The sequence below is a fragment of the Bufo bufo genome, chromosome 1, assembly GCF_905171765.1.
Source record: "Bufo bufo chromosome 1, aBufBuf1.1, whole genome shotgun sequence".
Lineage (NCBI taxonomy): Eukaryota > Metazoa > Chordata > Amphibia > Anura > Bufonidae > Bufo > Bufo bufo.
The window spans coordinates 1,361,802-1,378,711 of NC_053389.1; the positions used below are offsets into that span (position 1 = coordinate 1,361,802).

Sequence of the window (16,910 nt, forward strand, 5' to 3'; positions counted from 1 at the left end):
CCGACCGCCTTCTGTTGCCACCGCTCCGTCAGTGCCCCAGACCGGACCCGCGATTGCCGTAAACTGCTGCACCCAGAGCACCGGACCGCTTGCTGCGGCGGTGCCAAGCACGTCACACCCTGCAGTGATCATGCCAGGGCCGGCACGGTCCATCAGAGGGTTCACCCCTAGGCCTATGGGGCCAATACCTATTAGGGGCCCCTTTACCCTACAGCTGCCCCCTGACACTGTTATGTGGGCCCATCCTCCTGTAGAAGAATACTACAGACGGTACTTGCCAGCGGAGCCAAGTGGATATGATGTGCCACTGTGATCAGCCTGCTAGGCCTTTGATTTATTTCCTAAGAAGTTCATGTTAACCCTTCCAGGACAGGAGTCCTGTGTTGCTGGTCCTTTGTTGCGGCTGCCAGTTTGTCCACGGCTCAGTGGTAGGTGTTGACCACTGAAATTACAAAGTCAGCAAGGCCAGGCTTGTTTTCCAGGACCCCCTGCCTGCTTTTGCTACCCCACGCCAAGTTGTGCCTGTTCCTTTGTTGCACCTTTTACCCTTCACCCCCTTTTCAGGTTGATCAGGGGTTTTACAGCACTTTTCCTGCTGTCATTTTATTGTGCAACCTGTTACTAAGGAACCGTGCCCGGAGACAGACTCAAAAGGACCTGAGCCTCCGAGATTCTTACTCTTTTAAAGTATTGTGCCCAGAGATGGACTCCACCGCATGAGAGCCTCTGTGATTTAATAAGAAATAACCTGGGTACGGACTCATGTTTGTTATTTGAGCCTCCAAGAACTTTTATACCGTTTTCTACTGTTTTATCATGGACTTATTCATTGTCATGGACTATCCTGGTTATAATGTTACGCTGTGCCAGGTCAGCGCCCCAGTTCCATTCACTATCCTGAGAGAAGAGAACGACGCCCCTTGTCACTGCCCTGCACCTTTGCCAATTGGACCTGATGTAAATGTAAATGCTGATGAATTACATATATGTATGCCTGCATGTCTCTATTTCTATTTCAGGTAGAGATTCCAGTTGGGCGACCCATGATGGAGTACGAGGGCGTACTCAGCTTAAAGCAGTGGGGTATGTAGTATACGGGAGTTGTAATACCCGTTACTACCAAAGGTCACTTGGTGTGCTGTCGTCCCTCCTTAATTATGGAAAGTTGTTGTATGTCAGTTTTGTAAAATGCAATGTAATGTGTGTATTTCCCTGTCACTGAGACTTGCATGCACAGGCCTGCTAGGGGTGTTATTGCAGGTTCTGGTCCATAGAGGGAGCTAGAGAGCCCTAGTTTATATAAGGCCAGACAGGGAAGTGCAAGGCAGACGGAGTCTAGTGTCTGTAATCTACAGATGGAGATTAGATAATGTCTGAGACCAGTCCAGGCCTGAAGCCTGCTGTTCAGGAGAAGATTCCCTCCTGAATTCCTACATGCAGAAGCAGGAATACCTTAGCCTGAGGAACCATTCAGAAGCTGGGAGAGACTGAGGCAAAGATCAGAGGAGCCAGAGGTATTGAGGAAACAGAGGAGGTACTTATGAAAGCCATAATCAAGGATATAAAGCCAGTATTAGGTTAATGGGCCTTGGTGAAGAATTGCTATATTCCAGGATCAGACAGAATTAGAGTGCAAGCTCCTTTGCTGCAAATCCTGTGTTTAACACTCTGTAATTACCCTGCTGTACTGAATTGCCTGCATCGACCGAATTGCAAAATCGACTGTATGCTGAGGAACTGCGTTTCCAATATTGTCTCTGCCTGCAACCTACTAAAGTTGAAGTTCTGTTTAACACCACGTTTCCTCAAATTATTCCTGCATCCGCAAACGGCGTGCCACCGTTTACTTGGCACTGGCGTCACGAACTATTCCTACCTATACCTGCCCTTGCAGAGAGTCAGCTGTACCAGGTTAGTGTATATTGCACTACTACACTCAGAAACACCTACTACGCACAACTTGAGTACACTGCAGTATTGAATGAGGAAGTGCCCTGGAGTACAATAATATATTGTTAAGGGGAGGTAGTTAATATCTAATCTGCACAAGGGATGGACAGGTCCTGTGGGATCCATGCCTGGTTCATTTTTATGAACGTCAGCTTGTCCACATTGGCTGTAGACAGGCGGCTGCGTTTGTCTGTAATGACGCCCCCTGCCGTGCTGAATACACGTTCAGACAAAACGCTGGCCGCCGGGCAGGCCAGCACCTCCAAGGCATAAAAGGTTAGCTCTGGCCACGTGGACAATTTGGAGACCCAGAAGTTGAATGGGGCCGAACCATCAGTCAGTACGTGGAGGGGTGTGCACAGGTACTGTTCCACCATGTTAGTGAAATGTTGCCTCCTGCTAACACGTTCCGTATCAGGTGGTGGTGCAGTTAGCTGTGGCGTGGTGACAAAACTTTTCCACATCTCTGCCATGCTAACCCTGCCCTCAGAGGAGCTGGCCGTGACACAGCTGCGTTGGCGACCTCTTGCTCCTCCTCTGCCTTCGCCTTGGGCTTCCACTGGTTCCCCTGTGACATTTGGGAATGCTCTCAGTAGCGCGTCTACCAACGTGCGCTTGTACTCGCGCATCTTCCTATCACACTCCAGTGTAGGAAGTAAGGTGGGCACATTGTCTTTGTACCGGGGATCCAGCAGGGTGGCAACCCAGTATTCCGCACACGTTAAAATGTGGGCAACTCTGCTGTCGTTGCGCAGGCACTGCAGCATGTAGTCACTCATGTGTGCCAGGCTGCCCAGAGGTAAGGACAAGCTGTCCTCTGTGAGAGGCGTATCGTCATCGTCCTGTGTTTCCCCCCAGCCACGCACCAGTGATGGGCCCGAGCTGCTTTGGGTTCCACCCCGCTGTGAACATGCTTCATCCTCATCCTCCTCCACCTCCTCCTCATCCTCCTCGTCCTCCAGTAGTGGGCCCTGTCTGGCCACATTTGTACCTGGCTTCTGGTGTTGCAAAAAACATCCCTCTGAGTCACTTCGAAGAGACTGGCCTGAAAGTGCTAAAAATGACCCCTCTTCCTCCTCTTCCTCTTGGGCCACCTCCTCTTCCATCATCGCCCTAAGTGTTTTCTCAAGGAGACATAGAAGTGGTATTGTAACGCTGATAACGGCGTCATCGCCACTGGCCATGTTGGTGGAGTACTCGAAACAGCGCAACAGGGCACACAGGTCTCGCATGGAGGCCCAGTCATTGGTGGTGAAGTGTGTCTGTTCCGCAGTGCGACTCACCCGTGCGTGCTGCAGCTGAAACTCCACTATGGCCTGCTGCTGCTCGCACAGTCTGTCCAGCATGTGCAAGGTGGAGTTCCACCTGGTGGGCACGTCGCATAGGAGGCGGTGAGCGGGAAGGCCGAAGTTACGCTGTAGCGCAGACAGGCGAGCAGCAGCAGGGTGTGAACGCCGGAAGCGCGAACAGACGGCCCGCACTTTATGCAGCAGCTCTGACATATCAGGGTAGTTGCGAATGAACTTCTGCACCACCAAATTCAGCACATGCGCCAGGCAAGGGATGTGCGTCAAACCGGCTAGTCCCAGAGCTGCAATGAGATTTCGCCCATTATCGCACACCACCAGGCCGGGCTTGAGGCTCACCGGCAGCAACCACTCGTCGGTCTGTTGTTCTATACCCCGCCACAACTCCTGTGCGGTGTGGGGCCTGTCCCCCAAACATATGAGTTTCAGAATGGCCTGCTGACGTTTACCCCGGGCTGTGCTGAAGTTGGTGGTGAAGGTGTGTGGCTGACTGGATGAGCAGGTGGAAGAAGAGGAGGAGGAAGCTGAGGAGGAGGAGGAGGAGACAGGAGGCAAAGAATGTTACCCTGCGATCCTTGGCGGCGGAAGGACGTGCGCCAAACAGCTCTCCGCCTGGGGCCCAGCCGCCACTACATTTACCCAGTGTGCAGTTAGGGAGATATAGCGTCCCTGGCCGTGCTTACTGGTCCACGTATCTGTGGTTAGGTGGACCTTGCCACAGATGGCGTTGCGCAGTGCACACCTGATTTTATCGGACACTTGGTTGTGCAGGGAAGGCACGGCTCTCTTAGAGAAGTAGTGGCGGCTGGGAACAACATACTGTGGGACAGCAAGTGACATGAGCTGTTTGAAGCTGTGTGTGTCCACCAGCCTGAATGACAGCATTTCATAGGCCAGTAGTTTAGAAATGCTGGCATTCAGGGCCAGGGATCGAGGGTGGCTAGGTGGGAATTTACGCTTTCTCTCAAATGTTTGTGAGATGGAGAGCTGAACGCTGCCGTGTGACATGGTTGAGATGCTTGGTGACGCAGGTGGTGGTGTTGGTGGTACATCCCATGTTTGCTGGGCGGCAGGTGCCAACGTTCCTCCAGAGGCGGGGGAAGAGGCCGAGGCGGCGGCAGCAGCAGAAGAGGCCGAGGCGGCGGCAGCAGCAGAAGAGGCCGAGGCGGCAGCAGCAGAAGAGGCCGAGGCGGCGGCAGCAGCAGAAGATGTAGCAGGGGGAGCCTGAGTGACTTCCTTGTTTTTAAGGTGTTTACTCCACTGCAGTTCATGCTTTGCATGCAGGTGCCTGGTCATGCAGGTTGTGCTAAGGTTCAGAACGTTAATGCCTCGCTTCAGGCTCTGATGGCACAGCGTGCAAACCACTCGGGTCTTGTCGTCAGCACATTGTTTGAAGAAGTGCCATGCCAGGGAACTCCTTGAAGCTGCCTTTGGGGTGCTCGGTCCCAGATGGCGGCGGTCAGTAGCAGGCAGAGTCTTTTGGTGGCGGGTGTTCTGATTTTGCCCACTGCTCCCTCTTTTGCTACGCTGTTGGCTCGGTCTCACCACTGCCTCTTCCTCCGAACTGTGAAAGTCAGTGGCACGACCTTCATTCCATGTGGGGTCTAGGACCTCATCGTCCCCTGCATCGTCTTCCACCCAGTCTTGATCCCTGACCTCCTGTTCAGTCTGCACACTGCAGAAAGACGCAGCAGTTGGCACCTGTGTTTCGTCATCATCAGAGACGTGCTGAGGTGGTATTCCCATGTCCTCATCATCAGGAAACATAAGTGGTTGTGCGTCAGTGCATTCTATCTCTTCCACCGCTGGGGAAGGGCTAGGTGGATGCCCTTGGGAAACCCTGCCAGCAGAGTCTTCAAACAGCATAAGAGACTGCTGCATAACTTGAGGCTCAGACAGTTTCCCTGATATGCATGGGGGTGATGTGACAGACTGATGGGCTTGGTTTTCATGCGCCATCTGTGCGCTTTCTGCAGAAGACTGGGTGGGAGATAATGTGAACGTGCTGGATCCACTGTCGGCCACCCAATTGACTAATGCCTGTACCTGCTCAGGCCTTACCATCCTTAGAACGGCATTGGGCCCCACCAAATATCCCTGTAAATTCTGGCGGCTACTGGGACCTGAGGTAGTTGGTTCACTAGGACGTGTGGCTGTGGCAGAACGGCCACGTCCTCTCCCAGCACCAGAGGGTCCACTAACACCACCACGACCATGTCCACGTCCGCGTCCGCGTCCCTTACTAGATGTTTTCCTCATTGTTACCGTTCACCACAATAATAAAAATATTATTTGGCCCAATGTATTGAATTCTAATTCAGGCCTTTTTTTTACAGACACCTAACACTGTCTGGCTATCTATTTAGGTACCGTATTACACTAATACAGGCACAGCAGTAACGACAGATTTAGCTGAATACAAATTGTAGGCCTAGTATTTACGCGCTGTGTGACAGGTATACGTTTAATCACAGAATTAGACTTGGATCTGCACTGTAGCGTGTGTGTGAAGTTATTGAGAATGACCCTATCAGCACCTTGAATCTAATATACCCTTTTTGGGATAGATTTAAAGTAGGCCTGATACAGCAGAAACCACTAATTTTGAGAATGGCAAATTTGGGAATTGTTTTTCAACCCAGAACAAAAACTGTGCTTTTACGGTCACTAAAAATAACTTGACCAGCTAAAAATGTACTGATTTGGAGGAATATAAATGTCAGGCCTATTTTTTAGGCGCTGGGTGACACAGGCTCAACTTGCCCCTGATGTAGGATATAGCAAAAAATAACCACACTATTGATGGTTAAATACACTTGGTGATAGCTTGTGCTGGCGCACCACAAGTCACAAAATGGCCGCCGATCACCCCAGAAAAAAGTGATATAAAAACGCTCTGGGCAGCCTAAAAACAGTGAGCAAGTCGATATTAGCCCTTCAATGATCCACAGCTGCAGATCAATCACAGAATGAAGTCTTTTGGAGGAGTTAATCTGCCTAATCTCGCCCTAACGTCGCAGCTGCAACCTCTCCCTATACTGATCATAGCAGAGTGACGTGCAGCGCTACGTGACCCAAGCTTATATAGAGGCTGGGTCACATGCTGCACTGGCCAATCACAGCCATGCCAATAGTAGGCAAGGCTGTGATGGCCTCTTGGGGCAAGTAGTATGACGCTTGTTGATTGGCTGCTTTGCAGCCTTTCAAAAAGCGCCAAGAAAGCACCGAACCCGAACCCGGACTTTTACGAAAATGTTCGGGTTCGGGTCCGTGTCACGGACACCCCAAAATTCGGTACGAACCCGAACTATACAGTTCGGGTTAACTCATCCCTAGTCCTGATAAGTATGACAATCTCAGGAGACCAGCTGTAGTGGAACCAGTGTATTACAGCCCAGACCTGGCTCCGCGCCATGTACTGTTCTCTACCTCCCCAGGTTCCTGGCTCTGCTCCTCCAGCTCTCCGTGTATTGCTGCAGTAATGCTTCATTACCTGGCTTCGGAGGAGCTTGTTAACCTATATATATATATATACTGGAGCTGAGATGTGTCCTTTGCTTCTGTCGATCCGGCTCCTGCTCTGTCTTTTCCTTGGATCTACACTTGGTTCTCGTTGTACCTCTTGTGGACCTTGGCTGGGGTCTGGACTTGACCTCTCTATGGGTTTACACTGAGGGAAGATATATTCCCCTAGAATCCTGACATATGTGTCTGAGGCTCCAGAGGATGTTTTGGTCTGTAGTGAGAGTCAAACGTTTCAAGGTGGCCCCGGAATAGTCCGCTGGGGGCCGGTGGACTGTATAGCTTTTCTGGACTCTAAAGAACTCAGCCAAATGACATCTCTACCTAATCTGATCTGTACGCCCACCTGATATATTGCTAATCTCCCCCAACATGTGCAGCCCCTCTGATCACCCATAACGTTAATACACCCTAGCTAACCTTGTGTAGGTGCACTTAGTGGACGCCACCTCTGGTATCGAGAGGGGATGTTGGCAGCAGAGCCTTTGACTTCAGTAAATTGCTTGGTGCAGCCGCTATGGATCAGACTTGTTTTGCTAGGACCTCTCACAGATGACAATGGGATTGGAGATCTGACATTTTGGAGACAAGTCGCCACCTTCATCTCTGTGACGTATTCTACAGAAACGAATGCAGAACAGATGGTGCAAAGTGAAAATGCTAAATCTTATGCAACAGTCGACTTAGAGGGGTCCTCGCACTTCAGCAGACGGCATTTATCATAGGGAAAGTTACTACAAGGCACTTACTAATGGATTGTCATTCTTCATGTTGCCTCCTTTACTGGCTGGATTCATTTTTTTCCATCACATTATACACTGCTTGTTTCCATTGTTACATCCACCCAACAATCCAGCAGTGGTGGTCATGCTTGTATATAGGAAAAAGCCGCGACCTATGAGCACTCCCGCGGTCCCGGCCACAAGAAAGGCTGGCGCCTTTTCCTATACTACGAGCAGAAGTTCTGCACTGAAATATTAAGATACCTCAAAAAGTGACCCCCATTTTGGAAACTTCACCCTGCAAGGCGTTTATGACCCCACAGGTGTTTTGTGGATGTTCATGCACAGTGGGGGGTGAAATTTCTATTTCTCCACAGATTTCAGTGGCCAATGGTCACAACATATCAGAGACTCACAGCCCTTAAACTGCTGTACAGGCTCTCCGGGTACAGACATGGTAATGTAAGGTACCATGTACAATCCTGCAGATGGCAGATTCTCCCAGCCCAGCTTCCGTCAGCAGTCCAATCCGGAATGAACAAAAAGGAAAGAAGACGAGGGATCCTGTAGCGGAAGCGGATGTGCGTCCACTCTACCACTGGGCAGATTTGGCCCTGGTCTGCATTCTTACAGGGATCTGGATTTCGCTGCAGGGGAACCACCAGGCCACTACATCCTGGAGTTTTCTCTGTTCAGTGATTACTGACCCAAAGGGGTGAGAGATACCAATATGGAGCATCAAGGATTTCGGCAAAACTATAGTCATGGAAAAGCCGAGATCAGGGCAGGCAGAGTTTGTGCAAGTTAGTGAACAGACCGAAGGTCAAGGCAGACAGCTCAGGGTCAATACAGGTAACAGGTAGAGGTCAGGCAACGAAGGGTTAAATCCGGTTAACAAGCTGAGGTTTACACATGAGCAATCAGTACTATGGCCATTGCCAGCAACAGAGAGATGGTGGCAGTCGCAGACCGCTAGCATTACACATGTGGTCCACTCAACCCCAAACCACAGTAGGTCACCCATGTCGCTGGTGCCAATGACCTCTTTACTCTTCCAAGAAACCATAAATAATCACATTCCACAACTGCCGTGGACATGGGGCTAAATCTGGATCCATCTCTGCAGGCAATTTCTTGAATCTGTAAAGTGCAAATAAGGAAGGTTTCCATAAGTTTCATTAACCACACGTGGAATATGTCGACCTGGACAAAATTCTCCAGGACAACAGCAGCAGGATCAACGTAACGACTAGTTAAATGGAGGAGAACTGGCAGACAAGCTATTGATGGCAATGAAAGCAGGCAGACTGACCGGCCATCCCCTGTCGGGTATATAAAGCAAATGCTTTATATAAATATATAAAAAAAAATAACGGATCAAAAGAAAAATTATGCAAATGATATTGACCCGTGAGATAGACATAAACATTTCAAAAAGAGTTCAATCTAGAACCTGATTATTTTGTGCAATCAGTAAAACAGGGAACAAGCGTCTATGCAAAAATATAAATGGTTTATTATACAATAGTTTAAAATACAATCAAAAATGAATCAACGTAAATTTCAATAATATACAATGATATGCAGTACCCAGAATTCACCACTATATGGTGCCAACAAAACACTACTCAACCAACACAAGAATATTATGCAATACAGCTTTAAAATTGTGAGAGATATACAATCAATGGAATATGCGAAAAACTCAATAAAGAAGATGACAGATACGAGCCCCTGCTCTGCCCAAAATAATGACGACCAATCTCAGATGATGGTAGTATTGCAACAAAACTTATAAATTATTGGCTTGATATCAAACTAGGGAATATAAAGATTCCCAACAGAGTTTCTCCAATATTATCCCCTTTATTCAGTTATATGCATCGTAACTGAAATCAGAGAAAACATTGATGTAGCTACTAACGTTACACGTCCGCAAATGAGCGGGTATCTGGCTAAGTATCAAGCCAATTAGTTTAGATCAATACTACATAAAACTAAAATATACATTACCCAAGGGTCAAGTGATGTGCAGAGTCTTGGGGCAGTCAGCTCTCAAGAGTTTTTCTGATAATCCCAATGTTTCTCCAGCCAGAGATCTATAATCCAAATGTTTCTCCAGAGACCTCCCTTTCTTTCTTTCTTTGTTTTTTTTTGGTATCTGGTTTCTTAACCCAAAACTTATCAGATGAACACACCCTCCTAGTGTGGAACTTTCCAATCATTATTGAATGGGCGTGTGCATTGATAAGGAGCGTGATGTCATAATACCACCCAGAATGCACTTTTGCTACTGATGTAGTATTAGCTGCTCATATCTAGGTGGCACTGTTGTATAAGCTATAAGCATCATACCATTAAGGGTTAACTCATACATGCCTAATATTTTCAGCATCACACACCTCTGAGATCTGGAGGCCTTGTCTTAGAGCCGAGGGACAAACTTTGATACATGAATGTATACTTTGAGGAACATCTAGACAATTCTCACACTGTGGAATTCATGTTCAGATAAGAAATACAATGAGGCCTCTAAATCTGCAGGTGCGGTGAATCTTCTGTCTAAATGTATAATATATTGTTACAATAACACTAACTTTTTGAACGGCACATCTTCCCATGGACTTACTCCGGCCTACATGAAAATTCATACAAAACAGTGAATATAAATCAACATTGCTCTTAAAGGCAATGAATACCCATTATACTTAGAATATGTAGATATAATTGTTTACACTTATGAAAAGGCACAACACCCCGGAGCCCACAATTCAGTGGCAATGAGAATGGGAAAGCGCTCTAAGAAACACAAGTTGCTTGTGGGACCACCCAAACACTGCGTATCAGGCCACAAGCCAACAATCCAATGTCCCTGGAAGAAGGAGCCTTAATCAACAACCCGGAAGTATCAGTAAACACCGGAAAATGTCTGTTTGAATTTCCTTCCCCTCTGTGAAGACCAATCATAAGACGCTCTACACCAAGAAGTCTGCGCTGTGCTCTCTTTATGTTGAGTGAACTCAGGGGTTGAGGCAATGCCTGGAATAAACGACGGCAGAACATAAGGCCCTGGAAATTACTACAGGAGCTGTTGAGTAGAGCCTCCAGCACTGACCACTGCAGGTCCACCAGCTGCTCCACAGCCAGACGCCTCTCCATTTCCATGGAGTCCATGTTGCGTCTCATAACCATGTTTTGGATTGACCTTTGGTTTTTTTCAGCTGCCAGGTAGGAGCTAAAATGCTGAAGCAATGTCTCTAGAATTACAGTCCAAGACGACCACTGTGGGGAACAGTAAAAGATGCCCATGAACAGCCTAATGATCTACTCCAGAAATATGCTGAAGGCTCCCAAAATGGAGCACTCCACGGGGAGTCAGCAAATCACATAGAATGGTCATAAAGTCAGCATAAAGAGCAACCAAACCCATGGAGCATATCTAGATATACTGGGAGCAAGATGGTTCTATCTCATCTATTCTGTATCCACCTGCACTAGAAAGGCTGTCTGCCTCACTAATGGTGCACCCTCCTCGAATGAAATAGGAGGCACTAAACCAAGAATCCTCAAACACATCACTAACTGAAGAACCCCAGTGAAAAAACAAACCTCACATGGAGCGGCCATCCTCCCCAATCTAGCCCCTTTCTCCAGGTTCTTGTGCACCCCAGGAAAGTTACAAACCAAACAAAAATTCTTGAAACCCAAATCCCCATCCCTGGGCAACCCCACTGCAAAACCAAGCAAATAGCAAGCCAGCCATATTGTTTGGGCACATCTTTAACAAGGAACCCCCCCCCTCCTCCTCCCTTAAAGTAATGGAGGAAGGGCTGATTATTCTTCCTACAGATTTGTGCAGTGATGGCTAATACAATGTGATCTGATTGTGAGCGGAGTCACAATTGTAGATAAACACAATCTAACTAAACCGATGAGACACAAATGGTCCATGTCTTCTACTGAGCACACTGAGTAAACACCCACAGGGTGCAGGGAGAGAAAGTACACAAATTTTGAATTTCAAATCTTAGATCCACTTTAACAGCAATAACCCAATGTGTCCTTTAGCTGCAAATAATTGCACAATGTTGAGGAGGAATTCTGGATCATTCATCCTTGTGAAGGTTTCTCATTTCATCACAATGTTTGGGATCTGTTGCCTGCAAAGTTGTCTACAGGTCATGCCACAGCATCTCAAAGAGGTCAGGGGCAAGACTCTGACTTGGCCAATCCAATACACAATTCTTTTTTTTCAACCATTCTTTAGTTAAGGCATTCTCAACCTGCGGCCCCCCAGCTGTTGTAAAACTACAACTCCCATCATGCCCTGCTGTAGGCTGATAGCTGAGTTGTAGTTTTGCAACAGCTGGAGGGCCGCAGGTGTGGCAGCCCTGCGTTAGCTGATTTACTTGTGCGTTTGGGGCCATAGTCTTGTTGCATCACACGAAGGCCCTTCAGCTTGAGATCATGGATGGCTGCCCTTACACTCTCCTGTAAGATGGTTACTGCTGAGAATTGATTGTTTCCTCAATGATTCCAAGGTGTCTGGGCCCAGATGCAGCAGACGGCCCCCAACCTTCCACCAGGCTCCTCAGGTCCTATGAGGTCTTAGTTTTGGTGTGCAATGTTCTTCTAATTCCAAACCTAGCCGTATGCTTTGTGCTTATTAGTTCCACTTTTGTCTCATCTGTCCATAGAACAGAATTGTCTTGGTGTTCTGAGACCTGCAATGGGCCCAACGTTTCTTTTTTACAGCAGCGGCTTCCTTCTGGGTGTTTTCCCTGAACACCATCCTTGTTTAGTCTCTTTCTAACAGTGGACATGAACAGGAGCCGTTTGTAGAGTCTTTTGTTACTTACCTTTCTCCCCTCTTTCAGGATTTCATGTTGGACGGATGTTTACAGGACAACCACTAGTGATGAACACTCAGGTCGCTGACGATGTGTCTGTAGCCTTCACCGGCCTCATGCATCACTAGGACATGTCTTGTGAAGGTTGCTTGCACTAAGGCATGGTTCACACTAACCTACGTGTCAGTAACCAGGCTTGTGTGCCTTTAATGGATAAAACACCTCTGAGACCCAGACTTCCGAACTCCTTAGTGGAAACCCCTTTTCCAATTAGCTCTTGGAGAGTTTATTACCACAGAGGATCCTTTCCCTTTCTCCTGCGGACGTCTGGTCAGTGTCCCCGAGACGTGAACAGTGGAACTCTTTGTTAGTTACATGGTGTTTCTCTATATTTCTGACATTTTATTATTAATTAGGAATCCATCGTCCTTGCCAAGGGTTCACTTCCTTTTTCTTGCAGCTGTAGTCAGCATACACTTTTTATGGCTTTCCTCCGGTTCCTGATGAGCTGGGTCTGCCTGGGGATCATAGGGTCAAACATCACACGTAGCCACACTCCAATGCCTCTGCTTCCACCACAGCGACGGCTGCAGCTCCATATGGAGCCTAAACTGCTCAAGTAGTATTATCATGTGGCCTCCAGAAAAAAGCACAACAATGCTGAAGACGCCTGCGGCCTCGGCTCCTCAAATAAAGTAAAGTTTCCATTTCCATCCTCGGCTCCTAACGGCCCCTTTAGTAAAGCAGAAAGAGATTTTTAAAGAGGTTTTCTGAGATTTTTTATTATTATTTTATTACGACAGTATTTGATCGGTGGGGTCTGATACCAGGAACCCCTGCTCCTGGGGGCACCAGGACCTTCTCAGCGTTTCCGAGGCCAGTGAAGTCACATCCATCAATCACGTGGCCTAGGAGCAGTGAAGAGGGCTGATGGCGATATGAAGCATAGCCGCTATACAATGTACGGCTCTGGGGTCGGTGAGCAGGGAGAAGGCCTTCCCTTCCGGGCGTTGAACCCCCAACAATCAGATACTGATGATCTATCAAGAGGAAAGGTCATTAATATAAAATAATCCCACTCCGCCTGGACCCCAGCCTCTCATGATGAGGTGGTCTCTTCAACTAACCTCGCTGATCCCCAAAACTGGATGACAATACACTGTACACGGTGACACTGATTGACCTCACACCGAGCAAATCAACTCTTACATACTTGACAAAAACCCAACCAACAGATCGTATGTATCAACATGGAGAAATCCCCACACCGCTGGGCTCGCCTACGCTTTCTCCTGCGATGTCCGTAACAAAAAGTGCAACAGTCAAAATACACCAAGAGGCCTGCTGCTGAAACCGCTCGGTGGAGCCAAACATCAGCATCCAGCAAACTGCCTGTAGAGCTCGGAGACAGGGTTGTGTGGAGATCTGGAGAAAGGGACAAAACATTCTGCTGCACTGAGAGTTCCCCGGAGCGCAGCAGCCTCCAGAATTCCTGCATACAACCAGGGCTCTTCCTAGAGCTGCTGCCCCTTTTTAACCTGGAGTGGACCCTTTTTAAAAGAATCGCTTTTATTAGTTTTATTTTAAAAAGCATAAGTATAGACACCCTATGATAACTGGATATCCAAAACAAATAATAGGACAAGATGTTGCCCAGCTACCACCGTGAATTGGTGAGACAAAAAAAAGAGAGATTAGTAGATAGATATGTAAGCATTTCCGTGGCATTAATGACCTTTATAGGCTTTGGGGTCGGGTAGAGAAATAGGGCACATTGATGTGGGCATTCGGGATGGTTCTTTCCCTATACCCGCCCTGAAATAATCCTCTGCCCAGGGATGAACCCTAATGGTGGGATCACCCTGTCCCCGTGCCTATCCTGTCTAGCCCTGTACAACCCTGTACAGTTGGAATTTATTACAGATGATGTCCGTTACTTTTATATATATATATTTTTACCTTGACGGGTTTCCCCACTTCTGGTTCGTCAGGGGGTCGGTTTAAAGGATAACAATTTATAATGATTAACATCAGGATGAAATACAATGAAGTTAGATATAATTACTGTGTCCTGATCGATGCCATGATACTGCAGTCTGTTATGGAGGAACTGTGGATTCCCCAAAAGAGGAATATTCACATGTGGATGTCCCCCTGTTGTTTAGACTGCCGCCTGCCGTATCCTAGAGCTGCTGCCCCCCAAACTAAGTAATTGGGGGAGAAGGGACTTGGTAAGAGAGGTCACCAAAACCCAATGGTCACTCTGACTGAGATCCTGTGTGCAGAGACTTCCAGAAGGTCGATCATCACTGCGGCCTCCACCAATCTGGCCTTTATGGCAGAGCGGCCGGAAAGAAGCCTCTCCTCAGCAAAGACACATGAAAACCACCTGGAGTTTGTAGAAAAGCATCGAAAGGACCTCAGACTGTGAGAGACAAGATTCTCTGCTCTGATGGAACTCAAGGAGACCAGGCGCCGCTCATCTCCTGCCCAATACCGTCCCTACAGTGAAGTATGGTGGGGTCAGCATCATGTCTGGAGGAGACCAGGCGCCGCTCATCTCCTGCCCAATACCATCCCTACAGTGAAGCATGGTGGGGGCAGCATCATGTCTGGAGGAGACCAGGCGCCGCTCATCTCCTGCCCAATACCATTCCTACAGTGAAGTATGGTGGTGGCAGCATCATGTCTGGAGGAGACCAGGCGCCGCTCATCACCTGCTCAATACCATCCCTACAGTGAAGCATGGTGGGGGCAGCATCATGTCTGGAGGAGACCAGGCGCCGCTCATCTCCTGCCCAATACCATGCCTACAGTGAAGCATGGTGGGGGCAGCATCATGTCTGGAGGAGACCAGGCGCCGCTCATCACCTGCTCAATACCATCCCTACAGTGAAGCATGGTGGGGGCAGCATCATGTCTGGAGGAGACCAGGCGCCGCTCATCTCCTGCCCAATACCATGCCTACAGTGAAGCATGGTGGTGGCAGCATCATGTCTGGAGGAGACCAGGTGCCGCTCATCTCCTGCCCAATACCATCCCTACAGTGAAGCATGGTGGGGGCAGCATCATGTCTGGAGGAGACCAGGTGCCGCTCATCTCCTGCCCAATACCATCCCTACAGTGAAGCATGGTGGGGGCAGCATCATGTCTGGAGGAGACCAGGCGCCGCTCATCTCCTGCCCAATACCATCCCTACAGTGAAGCATGGTGGGGGCAGCATCATGTCTGGGGGAGACCAGGCGCCGCTCATCACCTGCCCAATACCATCCCTACAGTGAAGCATGGTGGGGGCAGCATCATGTCTGATGGAGACCAGGCGCCGCTCATCTCCTGCCCAATACCATCCCTACAGTGAAGCATGGTGGGGGCAGCATCATGTCTGGAGGAGACCAGGCGCCGCTCATCACCTGCTCAATACCATCCCTACAGTGAAGCATGGTGGTGGGAGCATCATGTCTGGAGGAGACCAGGCGCCGCTCATCTCCTGCCCAATACCATCCCTACAGTGAAGCATGGTGGTGGCAGCATCATGTCTGGAGGAGACCAGGCGCCGCTCATCTCCTGCCCAATACCATCTCTACAGTGAAGCATGGTGGTGGCAGCATCATGTCTGGATGAGACCAGGCGCCGCTCATCACCTGCCCAATACCATCCCTACAGTGAAGCATGGTGGGGGCAGCATCATGTCTGGAGGAGACCAGGCGCCGCTCATCTCCTGCCCAATACCATCCCTACAGTGAAGCATGGTGGGGGCAGCATCATGTCTGGGGGAGACCAGGCGCCGCTCATCACCTGCCCAATACCATCCCTACAGTGAAGCATGGTGGGGGCAGCATCATGTCTGGAGGAGACCAGGCACCGCTCATCTCCTGCCCAATTCTGTCCCTACAGTGAAGCATGGTGGTGGCAGCATCATGTCTGGAGGAGACCAGGCGCCGCTCATCTCCTGCCCAATACCATCCCTACAGTGAAGCATGGTGGTGGCAACATCATGTCTGGAGGAGACCAGGCGCCGCTCATCTCCTGCCCAATACCATCCCTACAGTGAAGCATGGTGGGGGCAGCATCATGTCTGGGGGAGACCAGGCGCCGCTCATCACCTGCCCAATACCATCCCTACAGTGAAGCATGGTGGGGGCAGCATCATGTCTGGGGGAGACCAGGCGCCGCTCATCACCTGCCCAATACCATCCCTACAGTGAAGCATGGTGGGGGCAGCATCATGTCTGGAGGAGACCAGGCGCCGCTCATCACCTGCTCAATACCATCCCTACAGTGAAGCATGGTGGTGGGAGCATCATGTCTGGAGGAGACCAGGCGCCGCTCATCTCCTGCCCAATATCATCTCTACAGTGAAGCATGGTGGTGGCAGCATCATGTCTGGAGGAGACCAGGTGCCGCTCATCTCCTGCCCAATATCATCTCTACAGTGAAGCATGGTGGTGGCAGCATCATGTCTGGAGGAGACCAGGTGCCGCTCATCTCCTGCCCAATACCATCCCTACAGTGAAGCATGGTGGGGGCAGCATCATGTCTGGGGGAGACCAGGCGCCGCT

The 16,910-nt window shown here is 49.2% G+C and overlaps 1 protein-coding gene across 1 annotated transcript in view; it reads left to right on the forward strand.

Moving 5' to 3' along the window:
* LOC120986743 (carcinoembryonic antigen-related cell adhesion molecule 2-like) overlaps positions 1-16,910 on the forward strand; it is a 142,046-nt gene that overhangs the window by 81,579 nt on the left and 43,557 nt on the right. The window lies entirely within an intron of this gene.